Source organism: Narcine bancroftii, chromosome 8 (assembly GCF_036971445.1).
Source record: "Narcine bancroftii isolate sNarBan1 chromosome 8, sNarBan1.hap1, whole genome shotgun sequence".
Taxonomy (NCBI): Eukaryota; Metazoa; Chordata; class Chondrichthyes; order Torpediniformes; family Narcinidae; genus Narcine; species Narcine bancroftii.
In genome coordinates this window covers 138,572,610-138,586,046 of record NC_091476.1, presented here as the reverse complement: position 1 = coordinate 138,586,046, position 13,437 = coordinate 138,572,610, and the positions used below count along the sequence as shown (strand labels likewise).

The 13,437-nt window shown below is 43.0% G+C and overlaps 1 protein-coding gene across 1 annotated transcript in view; it reads left to right on the top strand.

Moving 5' to 3' along the window:
* Positions 1-13,437, top strand: part of LOC138742114 (cell adhesion molecule DSCAML1-like) — a 94,360-nt gene that overhangs the window by 39,112 nt on the left and 41,811 nt on the right. The window lies entirely within an intron of this gene.

The window sequence follows — 13,437 nt, the reverse complement described above, 5'->3', positions numbered from 1 at the left end:
TGCAACAGGCAACAGGCAAAATAAATTTTAACCAGCATCCAAGTGAAAAAAATATCAAAATCTGTAATAAGGCAAAACCTTCCAAAAACAATTCAGGTGAATTTGTCTTTGTCTGCCTTGTTCTTTCATTCATTTACCCATAAACCTCACTCTACATCAGTAGTTCATCTAATACTCATGTCCTCACTCTGTCACTGAGCCCTGCTCACTCTTCATCCCTATGCCTTTTGTTCAATATTTATTACTTTAAATAGAATATATTTTCAGTTTGCAAAAAACAAACTGCTGGAGGAAGCATCAGTGGGAGAATATGTTCTACTCTGCGCCAACCCACACTCCCCCTCCCAAGCTCACTTCACCCAAACCCACACATCACCCCAACCCCTTGCAGACACTCTAAAATACAATACATTGAGCACAAAGGTTATCTCTCATAATACATCCATTTGTGGCTTGGTGTCAGCTTATGATCAATAATACTCTTCTGAAACATCTTGGGGCATTTTGCGGCATGACAGGTGCTATATAAATGAAAAATGTCACTGGATGACCATCACAACCACAGTATAATGCTGTTATTTAGTTTACACTGATGAGCCTGCTGTGTGTTACCACATTCTCTGTTGTTTTTACTTGTATATTTACACAAAAGTGTTATATTTAGCTTTCATTTGCTGTTAGAAAAGAGCAACGTTCGGATGAGCATCTGAGCTCGTAATCGTTTGACCCTTCTGAAGGTTCTTAACCCTCGTCATTCTCTAACTTGCACTCACCATTGTTGCATATTTGCATTGCAGAATCATTAATTGAATAGATAATGTGAATAGAACTGAAAGCAGATCTCGCGTGAGAATGCCCCAAAAGCGATGGATCGTGCTGCGTGCTTGAATGGCAATGCATTTGAATTTGACTGTGTTGTTTTTTTGCTGCTGCATGCACAAAGAAAACGGCTCTGCTTTGCTTATTGATGGGCCTGATCCTTAAGGTAGCAGATTATACTTTAAGGTATTTAATTTTAATTACTTCACTATTCATGAGTTCTGGTCAACTCTCTAGATTACACGCCAGCCTCTACTGGGTTTAAGGATGCTTAATTTATGTTAGCTACTTACTTTGACCCTGTCTTTACTCCACTTCTGATTTCTGAAGCACTTCACCATAGCTCTTTAACACCCTCCTCCATCTGTCCTCCTTACAATTCATTTGAATGTCATGGGTGCTATATAAATGCCAGTTGTCAAGAGTTCTGTTGTCTTGGGTGCCACCTCCCAGTAAGATATTAAAATGTTTTTTCCATTAAATCGAATGGTTCCTGTAAACCTGTCTACTCTGGTTACTCAAGGTGAAGGTCCTTGGTAAAGGAACAGAACATTCTCACAAGATCTTGCCAAACAGTCCTACCAATATCCAACAGCATCTCATAATTAAGAAGTAACTTTCATTCAAAGATGTCCCTGAGCACTTCACAGAAGGGAAAACCTTTAGTCCTTTAGCTCAGGTGATAATTTGGTCATCAATTAGAATTAAAGATCTGTCTTATATGGAGGGATTGATGGTGATGTTGGTTTCCCTGTTAATCAGTGCTTGCCTCGATGCATTAGTGGGATCTTTCTGTGCACAAAATGGCAGTTATGATTGGCTCCGTAACAGTATCTCCTTGCAATTCATTATAGAACTCAGCTTATCAACATCCAATGTTTAATTCCATCATGATAATTCAGGATGGGGGTTCATCAACAATCCTATAGTTAGACCCAGAACTTCACCAGGCAGATCTAGATGGAGCCTGTTACAAAAGGAGAGAAAATATACAATCAGAAGCTGAAAATAAATCACACTACAGGAACAAGGAGACAGTGATAGAGAGTGTGCAGAAGAGATTCAGCAGGATTTTATCTGGAATGGAGGGCTTTACTTATAAGGAGCAATTGGATAGGCTGAGTCCTTATAGAGGTTTACCAAATTACAAGGGACGTAGAAAGGATAGATTCTTCTTCCAGGACAGGCAAGTCTACAACTGGAGGGTATAGGCAAAAAGTAGAGGTCTTGCACTGAGGGTTCCACTGTGTCATGTTGAGAAGAGTATCAGATTCAATGGGTTCACAGAGAGACAAGCCTGCACACAAGTGTAACAATCACACATAACTTTAATTAATACACAGGAGACAAATGGGGGAGAACATTAAATGTTCACTATTTCACTTAAACAACGATATAGACATTCACTTGGATCTAGGTTGGACTCTGACAATAGTGAACCTATACTCAACATGCTCACACACTTGAGTACACAAACTACAAACAGGGACTCATACACACACCTGATTCCCTGTAACAATGGGGGTGCAGCTCTCTGCATGTATTGATCTATCGCAATACTATGGCTCAGCTTCAGTGTGGTGCACACTTTACCCTTGACACTTCCAGCAATGTCTACAGTAGCGACCTGGCATGAAACCTTGTTCAGGACTTGGACCACAAGGCAGAGAACAAGAATGTACTTTGCATCAATGTATTATACAGTGCTAATTTGTACTTCTAGCCAATAATGACCTTAGGTGATTTAAATTAGCCAACAGCAAGGTAGGCACTAATGGATGGCTGGAGTCCAACCTTGATTGACAGGTGATGTGACTTCCGAATAAGTCCCAGACAGGGAGGACATGTGGCCACCCACAATACAAACATTCCAGACAGGCAGAGAGGCCATGTTTCCTCCACACAAACCACACTGCCAAATGAGTCATTACCAATGAGAGGGTGGTGAACTAGAGGAGATGGTGGAGGCAGATTCAATTACAATGTTCAAAAGGTTTTTGGACAGGCATTTGGATCAGAGAGCAGGAAAGGGATACAAGGCTACTCCAGGCAAGTGGAACAAGTATGGGTGGATGTGACAAGTGAGGTGGGCCGAGAGGGTTTGTTTCTACACTGTACAAGTCTCTGTTCACCACTGCTCTTGGGTTGTGTGGGGATTATCATTCAACGGTCCACTGATTTCCTTTTAATTCCCACATTAGGACCAGCATCACATGATCACTCTGCTACAATCCCTGCACCAAAGACACTCTCATAGCATGGCAGAGTAACTTATGAGGTCATTTCTGAGGTCAATTAAAGAGCATAGATGTGAGGATCTCGGGGTAATGGAGGCCAGGCCAGAAAGAGGTGGCAAATTCCGCATCTGGACCTTCAAATGAGTCATATCACATTCCAGTGCATTCATGGACATCATTACATTTTGTTCCAGATATATTTAATTGGCTGAATTTCAATTCCCCAGCTGCCTTGGGGAGATTTGAACGTGTCTCTAGATCATTAGTCCAAGCCTCCAGATTATTAGACTTGTAACATAATCAGTCTGCTGCTGTACTTCTTGACCTATTTGTAAGTAGAAGCCAGGAGGGCCCCAACTAATGTCCAGCCACTGAAAAGTTGTACATGTGGGTCTGTTCGTAGATTCATCCAAATCAGCAGTATCCTACTGGGCGGAGCTAAATCAGGACCTCTTTCCTCCCTTGGCACTCTTTCAGCTGTCATAGCAACAGCCCTTGCTGCTGCAATCTTTCCCTGAGGCCTGACTGTAGAGAATGGATGATTTCCAATGCAAATAAGAGCTCTCTGAGATGAGAAAGATTGTGCATGTACATGTATGCGTGTTTGATGCATGTGAGGCTACTATTGTGTAACACCAACCAATATTGGAGGCTTGATCCTATGCATAATCATTGAGCTTGCAAATGTTTGTTATGTGTACTATTGAAATATCATCTTCGATCTCCACCTCGCTCCCATTTGTCTTATCCACGGATTGTAATCATCAGGAATGATGAACAAAGATTTACAGCACACTGACAATTCCCCCTCCCCCAACCAGACCGAAAGCACACTCTCTGTGTGGTAAAGTGGAATGCAATTTCCAGTCCCATTATGTTCAAAATAACTGAACATATTATGAAAAAAATTGTTTTTGTCCACATTGCAGAGCTAGAGTAACTGCATCTGAAATGATTGGTGGTATCTGTGATATTAACTGTTTGAGGGATATTGACCATTTTAAAAAACCTGTTTCCAAATGTTCCACCTCCGATGATTCGATCGGTTGTAAATCTGTTTGTACCTGTTGCCCTGTGGTGACCTGTCCATGAACTTTAGCACAAACCATTCATTTAACTGATCTTTCAAGCCATCAACCAGTATTGCCTGTAGGTCTGTTCACTTCCAGTAAATCTTTCTCTGGCTGCCCTGCTGAGTTTCTCCAGCTCTTTGGCATACTGCCCTAAACCTCAACGTCTACTGATTTTCTTACTTACCTTCTCTGCCTATGCCACCTCTTTGTTTCTCATACCTTGATGAAAGGCTCATGCCATAAACTTTGGTTATCGATCCTTATCTTTCCGATATAAGCTGCACGATTTGACCTGCTGAGTTTCTCCAGTATTGTGTTCTTACTTCAATCACGGTGTCTGCAGACTTTCGTGTTTTCGTGTTCACTTCTTTGTTTGCACCCTGGTGGTGGATAGATTTTTCCTTCTCCCTTTGTCTTCCTTCCTTCTTTCCTTCTCACATACAACTGCTTGGAAACCACAATGCAGCAGCAAACCTTTGGGCCAGCGGGTCTGTGCTGAGGTTTCTGCTTCACCTGTACTTGTTTACATCTTTTCTCAGTATATCAGCATTACTGTCTCCCACAATTGGGTTCTCCAGTCTCCCCTTAAATGCCTCCAGTTTATTTCCCTCAAGCGGGAGCTATTCATTTTAAATAAATTTTTAGATTTTTATAAAAGACATACAGCACGGTGCCAAGGTCTGACAGTCCACAAGCACATACTGCCCAATTGCACCCAATTAACCTACAAACCCCGTACATTTTGAAGGGTGGAAGGATACTGAAGCATCTGGGGAAAACCCATGCAGACACGGGGAGAACATACAAACTCCTACGCTCACCGTGCCATCTGTTTTCACCACACTGGGAAAATCTGTGATTTTTTTTCCGTCTTCGGGTTCCTGCAATTTCCTATGGTTCCCCAAACTGCTGTCCAAGGTGGGAAAAGGCTGGCACATCACGATGGAACCTGGCAGATACTGCTCAGTGGCTAATGTAAGTTCCCAATGCCTCATCAGAGGATCAAGGCCCTGCTAAGGTATTTGAAAACCCAGTGTTTTAAATTTCACTGATTTCCCTTTCTGTGAACATCTGCTGAAAGTAGGTTAAAATTCTGTGCTGTAAAGAAGGCAAAGCTCAGTATCTGTGGACACAATACATTGGGTTATAAACATTGTAAACATAAAAAGGTGCAAAACAGCACCCCCTCTAGGATGTCTCATCAATGCCACACAACACAAGCAACATTTCTTTCATCTGCCAAAGCATTAAATGTAATTATTAATGAATTACCATCAATGTTTCTTTGACTTTGTCCTACTGTTGATTACAAGACAAGCGGCTATAATTGTGTGATGTGAACAAGCAATTGTTCATCTGTCATGATGAACAAAGACTTTATGTTGTTCGTTATGTTCTGATTGGATACCTGGGTTTGATCAATTTCTCATCTGCTCCTTTTGTCACAATGGAAAGTAACCATGGAGATTGAATCTGTCACCCCATTCCTTCTGCTGGTCTCCTCTCTTGAAAGTGCTAATTGTGCTGGAGTCAGTGTCTGGGTGCAAGTAGACCATCGAATCATAGAAATATGCAGCATGGAAACAGGCCCTTCAGCCCATCAAGTCCATACCACCATTTACACTAAGCCTACATGAATCTCATTTTTATTCTCCCCACATTCACACCATTTTCGGACAGACATTGTGGGCCAAAGGGCCTGACCTTGTGCTGTTCTGTTCTATGTTCCAACATTCACTCCCCCCCCCCACCCTCCCCAGATTCTACCAAACAATTACACACCAGCACACAATTTACCAGCTAATTATTCTACATTCCTGCATACTTTTGGGATGTGGGTGGAAACTGGAATACCCTGGGGAAGCCCATGCTGTCACAGACGGCACCCTTGGTCAGGATTGAAATCTAGACCTTGGCACTCAGCTCCCCCAACTGTGCCACTGGGTTCCCCCTATTTAACTGAGATTGTGTCCAATATGTGTCTCATTCCCACATACCTGCCCTTGGCCCAGTAAACTTCATGTTTATCCAGAAATGTATTGATAAATTTAAACATGATATCATTAAATAGAATTAATCATCAGATTGTAACAGTAAGGAGGAGAGATATTCAGCTCATTAAGTTCAATCTTGGTTGAGCAATCATTTCCAAAATTAGACCTTTCTCTGCATGCAAGTGCTTATTAATTTCACTCCTGAGAGGATAAATCCTTAATTTTTAAGCCTATTTCTCTTGGTTTTTTATTTATTTGTTCACAGGGTGGGGGTTTCGAGGCAATACTACCTGTGTTTTCATCTGAACTGAGGAAGGACAGCACTGGGTCTGGAATCACATCTAGACCAGTCGGGATAAAGGTGGCAGATTTCCTTCCTTAAAATGAGGGTGCCACAGTTAGCTTGTGGTCAGCTCAATGCTTTCGCAAAGTGGCTTTGAGACTGCCACTCTCTGTAAGGAGTTTGTGCATCCCTCCACGACATGTGTGGGTTTTTTCTGGGTGCTCCAGTTTCCTCCCACCATCCAAATACACGTAGGGTTGGTGGGTTAATTGGGTATAATTTGCCAGCATGGGTTTCAATGACTGGAATCAGCTTCGACTGTCTTATGAATTTTAAAACAAGTAATTTACCAACAAACTGGCTTCTTATAAATGATCCAGCAATTTCATTGACATTTGTGAACCGGATGGGGTTAGGGTTATATAACAAGTCAGTAGTTTTATGATTACCATTCCTGAAATGAACTTTATTACAAAAAAAAGCAAATTTACATGAATTTAAGTCCCCCAGCTGCCTTGGGGGATTGTATTTATAGTTCAAGATCAAAATCAATGACCTCCCCCTCTTCTCCACATAAAACTTCCTGCCGTCGCGACCGCACTCCCCCCCCCACCTCCCCACTTCCCCCCACTCCCACCTTCCCTTTTTATTTGGATGCCTGCCGATTTTTATTCATTCGTTGATGAAGGGCTCAAGCCCAAAACATCAGTTTTGTATTTTTACCTTTGCTATATAAAGGACACTGTTTCACCAGCTGAGTTTATCTAGCATTGTCTTTTTACTTCAACCACGATGTCTGCAGACTTTCGTGTTTTATCTCTGACTGCTGCAGAACTCTGTGAAATCTCTTCAAGGGATGCCTACACTGAAGTTCTCCTTTGGTCTCCAAAGGGAGTTCTGTGGGACTCTCTCTCACTGCTCTCCAAATGTAGTCCCTGCTGCTCTCAAGCTCTACGATTTCCCTCTGGGCACTCTCCAGCCGGATGCCATTAAAATCAACTTTTCTAATTTCTGCTAAGCTGCTCTCCTTTCCCCCTCTCTGCCCTTCCACTTGTCTTCTTTCCCTCAGCTCTTCACCCCCTTCACTCTCTATTCACCTAGCCATCTCTCCACCCCTTGCTTGCTGCTATGCCCTCCCTCCCTTCTCCACCTATTACCTTCTGACTTTGTGACCATACCCCACCCCCCTTACCATTTTATTTGGATGCCCGCCCACATTTTTCCATTCCCTAATGAAGGGCTAAAGTCTGAAACCTCAGTTATGCACTTTTATCTTTGCTATATAAAGGACACTGTTTGACCAGTTGAGTTTCTCCAGCATTGTCTTTTTATTCAACCACCACGTCTGCAGATTTTCGTGTTTTACTTCCATCAATGTTGTAGAATCCTGGGTTGTATCCCAGTAATTTAGCCATTACACTCCCATCATAAGATCATCAACCTCTCTCCACCCGTCCAAGCTGTTTCCATCATTATCTCTAAACACACTCAGAGATGCTGGAGGAACTCAGAGGTCTTGCAGCATCCATAGGAGGTAAAGATATATAACAGACATTTTGGGCCTGAGCCCTTCTTCAAGGTATAGGAAGATTATAGAAAGGTTACTGAATAATGAGCAGGGATGAAGTCCAGACCAACAGCCAAAAAATATTAATTGGTTATGATGAGGAAAGGTGAGAATTGATTTTTGGCTCTGTGAAAGGAGACAGAGGAAATGGCGAAGAGAGAGAGTGAGTGAGAGAGAACTGGGGGAAAAGCAACAGGGGGGAGAGTTTAATGGAAACTTGAGAAGTTGATGTTAATGCCATTCGGTTAGTGGGTGCCCAGACGGAAGATTGATCAATTTGCTGGTGGTCTCAGTCTAGTAGTGTATGAGACCATGGACAGACATGTCAGCAAGGGAATGGGTCAGGGAATTGAAATGGGTAGCCACTGAGTGATCCACGCTATCACGATGAACAGAGCCAAGGTGCTCAACAAAGCGATCTCCCAGTCTGTTCAGTCTCTCCAATATAGAGGAGAGAGAGTGTAGAGGAGAGTGTGAGAGAGAGAGAGAGAGAGAGAGAGAGAGAGAGAGAGCACCAGATGCAGCAGATGGCCCCTGCAGATACACAAGTGAAATGATGCAACCCCTTGCCATTCTTCTGTTTTAATTCAGATGCCTCCCTGTTTCCTGCTTATACCTTGAAGAAGAGCTCAGGCCCAAAATGTCAGTAATATATCTTTAACTCCTGTAGGCACTGCAAGACTGGCCGAGTTTCTCCAGCATTTCTGTGTGTTTTTACTACGATCACAGTGTCTGCAGACTTTTATGTTTCATTCCATTATTATCTTGAATATTTTCATTTTCTAAACTCCAAGGGGTTAGGGTTTGGGTTGGGGTAGGGGTTTGGAGAGAGATTAGGGTTAGTTGAAGAGTTCAGATTTAGGTTAGTTGGGGGGATCAGGTTAGGGTTAGTCGGGGGGCATCAGGTTCGGGTTATTCACGGGGATCTGGTTAGGGATAGTCAGGGGGTTCACATAGGGTTGGTTGGGGTTAGGTTTGGGTTTGGTTTGGAGTACCAAATGCCTAAGTAGTGTCATCTCCTTGTTCACCTCTGGTCAGGGAGTCAGTCCTTGGCATTTATTGACCCTTGTACAAAGCAAAGGCCATTTGATTGCCTCTCGCCCTGGAGTGCACTTCATTTCATCCTCATGCCATTCAGTGGGTTAGTATTTGGGGTGGGGGACATGTTAGACTGGGTTGGGTATTGGTTTAGGGTAGGATCAAGGTTGGTGTGGTAAGTATTTGGAGTAGATACTTGATGTGTATCGCTTTATTTTAGGCTGGGTTATGTTGGGTGGGAATCTGTGAATCGTGTGAGTCTGGGGCAGTTCCCTCTTCTGGTAATAGCTTTATTGTGTAGTTTGTACCCTGGTGTTGAATGTTGTCTCCTACAGGTGAAGATTAAAGTTTAGAGCTAAATGAAGTGTGGTATCCATCTGTGCCTGTGTGTTAGTGGCTGGGGAAGGTATGGTGACTGTGGGAGTGTTGGAGGGTCCCTTTATATGTCTGCTCTTTTTATTACTCCTAGTTAGTTGGGCTCTTGGGTTTTCAATCTTTTCAGAGTGGGACCAATTGTGCATGATCCCATTGCTCAGTTTTTATGAATTCTATTACTTTAGGGTGGTCTGGCTATCCTTCATTTAATCCGTTAGGTGCATTGGTCAGTACTATTTAAATCCATTTGCGTTCTGCTCTCTTTCTTTGTGGGGTTGTCCAATTGTTTTTGGTTTGTAGGCCTGTGATCTCTGATGACTGTACTCCATGCTGTAGGAAATGACTGTCTGCTCACCGGTCTGTGTTGCTCCTTCACTTTGATGTTGCTAAGGTGCCCATTGAGATTAGTTCTTAGGCTATTCCCTGTCTCCCCTATATTCAGGATGTGGCATCGCTTGCACCTAATTGCATAGACCAAATTTTTCTGTTCACAAGTAATTCTTTGTTCTATCTGGGGCCATTTGTTTGTCCTTTTATTTTGTATATTTTTGTATGTTCTGCCTCCATCCCCCACAACTAACAAGACTACACCATCTGCCTGTACTGGTGATGCCTCCTCCCAGATGGACTGAACAACTTCAATGCATGTTTTGAGGTGAAAAATTAAGTGGCGGCGAAGAAGACCACCTCTCCTGCAAATGATCAGGTGCTGTGCCTTCTGAAGAGAGAGTTAGGCAAGGTCAACCCACGGAAAGCTGCTGGATAACATTCCCAGCAGAGTGCTCAAGGGATGTGCAGCTCAGCTGGCAGATGTTCTCATCGATATCTTTAACATCTCTCTGAGAAATTTTGTGGTCCCAACGTGCTTCAAACCTGCCACCATTGTCTCAGCGCCGAAGAAGTCATCTGCGTCCTGCCTCAATGACTACCGCTTTGTTGTGCTCACATCCATTGTCATGAAGTGCTTCTAGAGCTCATCATAGGGCACATCAAGCTCCTGCTGCCTCCATCACTGGGCCCCCTGCAGTTCATATACAGATCCAACCGCTCTACAGAAAATGTCCTCGTATGTTTAAATATTGTTTATTGACCTCAGTTCGCAGCCAATCAACACAATCACACCTCAGTACCTGATAAGGAAGTTGAGCCTGCTGGGTCTAAACTCCTCCCTCGGCAATTGGATTCTTGACCATGCCGAGGAGACTTCAAGCAGTCTGGATCGGTAACAGAACTTCCAAAGCCATCACACTGAACGTGGGAACCTCCCAGGGCTGCATGCTTAGTTCACTGCTGTTCACACTGCTGACCCATGACTGGGCAGCTAAACACGGCTCAAACCACATCATCAAGTTTGCTGACGACGTGACCATGGTGGGCCTGATTAGTAAGAATGAGCAGTCAGCATATTGATATGAGGTGAATTCGTTAACGGACTGGTGCAGAGCCAAGAATCTGTATCTGAATGTTAATAAAGCAAAAAAGATGGTTGTTGACTTCAGGAGGGCCTAGGGGGACCATGTTCCACTGACCATTGACGGCTCGACTGTTGAAGTCCTCAAGAGGATCAAGTTCCTTGGAGTGCACTTGGCAGAGCATCTCACCTGGTCCCTTAACACCAGCTCCATGGCCAAGAAAGCCCAGCAGTGCCTCTACTTCCTGCAAAGGCTGAGATAAGTTCAGCTTCCACCCGCTATCTTCACTACATTCTACAGAGGATGTATCGTGAGCATCCTGTGCAACTGTAACACTGCCTGGTTTGGAAGCTGTACCTCCTTGGACCGCAAGACCCTGTAGAGCAGGAGTGTCAAACTCAAGAGGGCCAAAATTAAAAACTTGGACTAAGTCGTGGGCCAAACTAAATATTTATTGAAAATTTTCAACAACATCTGCATGTTTACTCTTCTTTCAACATATGTAATGTTAAACTTTTTCTTATTAAAATAAATGTTTAATAATAGTTTTGGTTAAACTCTTTCCAGAAGAAGCATTAACAAATGAGAAATAAAATATAAAATAAATAATATTTCTCTATAGCCTTTAAGCTCCTTTTAAATGTATTTTTTTTCACAAGCCAACAAGTCAAAAAAACAACAACTTGCTTCAATGACAAACAGGTTTGTCTTTTAAAATGATGAACATATAGTCTGCCTCCCACCTGTCTTGAAAGGTCCTGTTTTCTGTCTTTCGTTTGGCCATTTTTCGTAAGGGGTTTATTATATGTGAGTTGGGCGACAGGTCACAGATGCTAATGAAAGTAAAGAGAGGAGGTGGGGGCGATTAGCGGGCTGACGGGCCGGCGCCAACGCATTTGCGGAGCATTCTGGGATTTGTAGTATTAGCTGTGCATGTGCTCTACTGGTGCGGCGGCCAGCGGGCCAGCTCTAATACATATTTGATACGATCTTGCGGGCCAAATATAATTATATCATGGGCCAAATTTGGCCCACGGGCCTGAGTTTGTGTAAGGTAAAAACATCATGAGTTGGGACTGGAGAAGGAGTCACCCAGTACTAAGGAGTAACAGGATGCAGGTGTGACCTTGTACGCTCAAGATAAGTGTGGCAATAACAAGATGATGTGCAGCAGACTAACAGAGAAGGGTAGCAACAGCTTATTCATTGGACAATGTAATGGTATGATAATTTACTAAGTGTGTGTCCTGAGATATAAAAAAACACCACTTGCTGATATCGGGAGAATGCGCCTTCTCCAACTAACACTGTTAGTTGCAAGTGTTACAAATCCGGTAATAAAGAACCTTGATTTCGACTCAGTCTGGTGTCTGACTCACTCATTCTCGAACAAAGCAGACCTAACAGTTTGACATGTGTGCTGTAGAGGATAGCAAAATCAGCAGAAAAGACCACTGGGGGCTCTCTTCCTACCATGAGGGACATCTACAAAACTCGATGCAGGTGAAAGGCAATAAACATTGTGAAGAACTCCACAGACTCCTCATGTAAACTATTCTCCCTTCTGGCATCTGGTAGGAGGTACCATAGCCCTTGAGACCTTTTGTTCAGATTGGGCAACAGTATTTTCCCCCAAGCCTTCAGACTCCTGAATTCCCAGAACATATATGGATAGTATACCATGGACTTTTACTGTATACATCTTAATATTTTAATGAATTTAACTTCTATTCTAACATATTTATATAAATATGCTCTGTGGTCCTGGAGAAATGTAATCTTGTTTTTACCATGCAAGCATGGTATGAATGATAAATAAAAGTGACTTCACTTGACTTGATAACAGCAGGAAAGAAACTGTTCATATACTTGGAAATTTGTGCTTTCAAGCTCATGTCTTCTGCCTGATGAAAGAGAAAGGGGGAAAGGATGGGGGAGGGGGGGAAAGATGTCTAAATGGCGGGGGGTGGGGGGGGAATGGGATCTTTAATGTGTTGGTAGGTTTCTGGAAAGAGTGAGAGGTATAAACAGAGTCAATGGAGGTGACGTTCATGATGGTGTTTGCTGTGTTTACAATCTCATACTTTCACAGATACTGTCTGATCTGCTGAGGATTTGTTCCATTTTCAGCTTTGTTTCAGGTTTGCAGGGTGCTGATTTTGAATGCAGAACTGTCCAAGTGTATCTGTTTCAACTTCACACCCACTAAGGCTTAACAAACAATGGGATGTGTCAAATTCCAGCCACCCAATGCAAGGCTGAGTTGATAAGATAGTAGAGATGAAATTAAAACATGTGCACTGGGTAGATACAAGCAAGGTAGGCCTGCTGCCTGCTCCCTCCCTGTCATTCTCCTCTGGTGAGATCGGCCCTCAATTCTGTGATGGAACTCACACCTCACAAACTGCAGCAGTTCAGGAAGAAAGCTGGTACCACCTTCATGAGTGTAACGGAGGGGAATTGGGGTAGTATTCAGTACCAATGATTGCCTGCCTTGTCAGTATTATCTTAGCAGTGGGTTCAACGGGATTAATGTAGAGTTGATGTTTCCTCTTTCTGGGAAATCTAGAGCCACGGATCATAATAAAGACCAGCAATTTAAGAGGAAGGAAGGCATTCACTCAAAAGGTTGGGAGGGA